This window comes from Phoca vitulina, unplaced genomic scaffold (genome assembly GCF_004348235.1).
Source record: "Phoca vitulina isolate PV1807 unplaced genomic scaffold, GSC_HSeal_1.0 scaffold61, whole genome shotgun sequence".
Lineage (NCBI taxonomy): Eukaryota > Metazoa > Chordata > Mammalia > Carnivora > Phocidae > Phoca > Phoca vitulina.
This window is the reverse complement of record NW_022589764.1, coordinates 6,753,961-6,757,426: the sequence shown is the minus strand read 5'-3', so window position 1 is coordinate 6,757,426 and position 3,466 is coordinate 6,753,961. Positions and strand designations below refer to the sequence as shown.

At 32.9% G+C, this 3,466-nt stretch overlaps 1 pseudogene; it reads left to right on the top strand.

Moving 5' to 3' along the window:
- The first annotated feature begins 1,374 nt into the window (after positions 1-1,374).
- On the top strand, positions 1,375-2,123 carry LOC116623839 (annotated as a pseudogene).
- Positions 2,124-3,466: the final 1,343 nt, after the last annotated feature.

Genomic DNA, 3,466 nt, shown 5'->3' with positions numbered 1-3,466 from the left:
AAGAAATCTTGAAATATTTTAAACTAAGTGAAAAATGAAAACATAACTTAAAAGAATTTGTGGGTACTGCTTTTGCTGTACTTAGAAGGAAACTTATAGCATTGAATGCATATACTGGAAAAGAAGGAAGATCCAAAATCAATAATCTAAACCTTCATCTTAGGATACTAGAAAAAGAAGAGCAAATTAAAAACAAAGTAAGCATAAGAAAAGAAATAATAATGAGCAGAAATCAATGAAATTGAAGATAGGAAATCAATAGAAAAAAACTCAACAAAACCAAAAGCTGGTTATTTGAAAAGATTAATAAAATTAATAAGCCTCTAGCCAGGCCAACTCTCTTTTTTCTAAAAGAGAGGATACAAATTACTAGTATCAGAAATGAAAGAAGGGGCATCACTGCAGATCCTATGGCCATTAGAAGGATAATAAAGGAATACTATGAAAAAAATCTGTACTTACAAATTTGATAACCTGGATGAAATGGATCAATCCTTGAAAGACACAATCTACCAAAAGTCACACAAGAAGAAATATATAGTCCAAATAGGCCTATATCTATAAAATAAATGAAATTAATAACCTTTCAAACAGGTTCACTGGTGAATTCTACCAAACATTTAAGGAAGAAATGATACCAATTTCCTACAATCTTTTTGAGAAGATACAAGCAGAGGGAATACTTCCTAACTTACTATAAAAGGTCAGTATTGCCCTAATGCCAAAACCAGAAAAACATATTACAAGAAAAGAAAACTACAGACCAATATCTCTCATTAACATAGATGCAAAATTCCTCAATAAAATATTCACAAGTTGAATTCAACAATGCATTTTAAAAATTATATACTATGATCAAGTGGAGTTTATCCCAGGTATGGAAGCCTGCTTCAAAGTTTGAAAATTAATCAATGTAATCTACCACATCAACAGGCTAAAAAGAAAAATCACATCATAACAATAGGTGCAGAAAAAGCATTTGACAAAATCTGATGCTCATTCATGATAAAACTCTCAGTAAACTAGAAATAGAGGGGAAATTCCTCCACTTGATAAAGAATATCTACTAAAAACCTATAGCTAACATTATATTTAATTGTGAGGAACTCAAAACATTCCCACTAAGATCAGGAACAAAGCAAGGATATTCCCTCTTACCACTCCATTTCAACATTGTACTAGAAGTTAAAGAAATGCAATAAGACAAGAAAAGGAAATAAAGGCATACAGATTGGAAGGAAGAAATAAAATTATCTTTGTTCACAGAAGACATGATCATATATGTAGAAAATCTGAAAGAATCAACAAAAAAACTCCTGGAACTGAGTCACTGCAGAACCAGAGGAGGAGAGGAGAGGCCTAGAGGACACCAACATGAGCAAGTTGAAATCATTGCAGAAGGATAATTTGTCAGTTTATGATTCTCACACAATCTAGTGAAAAAACAGCAGTAAGTTTTCTCTCTCAAAATGACTGGAAGTTTGTGGTTGCAACAGACATTTTTTCCCCAAAATCCTGAACTTTATATATGAGAGAGTGTAAAAGGATCATTGAACAGGAAGAAGTAAGGAAAACTATACAATAGATACAAGGATCCTCAAGATGAAAATAAAATTGGAATAGATGATATACAACAGTCTTGTGATGACCTGGCACTCGATCCAACCAGCATTAGTGTGTTGATTGTTGCATCAAAGTTCAGAGCAGCAACACAGGGCAAGTTTCCCAAACAGGAGCTCATGGATGGTATGACATTGAAACCTAAAGGCCCAGATACCCAAGATGAAAGAACCAGGATGATTTAAGGACTTTTACCAGTTTACTTTTAATTTTGCAAAGAATCCAAGACAGAAAAAATTAGATCTAGAAATGGCCATTGCCTACTTGAATTTAGTGCTTAAGGAAGACTTAAATTCTTAGACTTATGGAATAAATTTTTGTTGGAACATCATAAATGATCAATATCAAAAGATGCTTGGAATCTTCTTTTAGACTTCAGTACAATGATTGCAGATGACAATCTGTCTAATTATGATGAATAAAGAGCATAGTGTGTTCTTATTGACAACTTTGTGGAATTTGCATGCCCTCAAATTGCTGGGACAAAAAGTACAACAGTGTAACACTAAAGGAATCTTCTAGAATGTATGTAGTCTGTACAATAAATACAATGGAAAATTGCCTAGTCAATTTCTGTTGGCTGGACTGAACTGAAGATCAATCTTCAGAGTTCAGACTGAGGGTTGTGTCAAAACTTTAAGGATACATCTTGGATTATATCATATTTCATTCTGATGGTGGTTTGGGCTTGTCTTCTAGTCTGGGCTTATCTAAATATTTATAATCCCAACATTGTGGATTTCATCTTATATCTGTGGACCATACTAGTTTATTCTCCCATAAGTCTTAGAAGCTTTATGGTGACTATTTTGAGGTTTCCAATCTTGCATAAAGCACAATGCTGTCTTCATCAGAAAACAGTGGTATAAGAATTAAACATATGAATATTTAAAAAAAAAACTTCCTGGAACTAATAAGCAATTATGGCAAGGTTGCAAGGTATAAGATCAATATATAAAAGTCAATTACTTTCCTAAATGCCATCAATGAACAAGTGGAATTTGAAATTAAAAACACAATACCATTTATATTAACACTCCCCCAAATGAAGTACTTAGGTATAAATCTAACAAAATGTAAATCTAGCTGGGTGATGGATATTAAAGAGGGCACATGTTGTGATGAGCACTGGATGTTATACACAACTAATGAATCACTGAACACTACATCAAAAACTAATGATGTACTATATGTTGGCTAACTGAACATAATAAAAAAAATCTATATGAGGAAAACTAAAACACTCTGATGAATTGAATTAAAGAACCACTAAATAAATGGAGAGATATTCCATGTTCATGGACAGGAAGACTCAATATTGTCAAGATTTCAGTTCTTTCCAACTTCATCCCTAGATTCACTGCAATTCCAATCAAAATCCCAGCAAGCTATTTTGTGGACATTGACATACTGATTCTAAAGTTTATATGGAGAGGGAAAAGACCCAGAATAGCCAACACAATATTTAAGGAGAAGAACAAAGTTGGAGGACTGACGCTACCTGACTTAAAAACTTAATATAAAGCTACAGTAATCAAGACAGTGTGGTATTAGCAAAAGAATAGACAACTAGATCAATAGAACAGAATAAAGACCCCAGAAATATAGCCACATAAATATAGTCAACTGATCTTTGACAAAGGAACAAAGGCAATACAATGGAGCAGACAGTCTTTTCAACAAATGGCACTGGAACAACTGTATACCCACATGTAGAAAAATAAGTCTGGACACATACTTTATAACCTTCACAAAAATCAACTCAAAATGGATCATAGACCTAAATGTAATATGTAAAGCTATAAAACTCCTAGAATATAACATAGGAGAAAACCTAGATGATCTT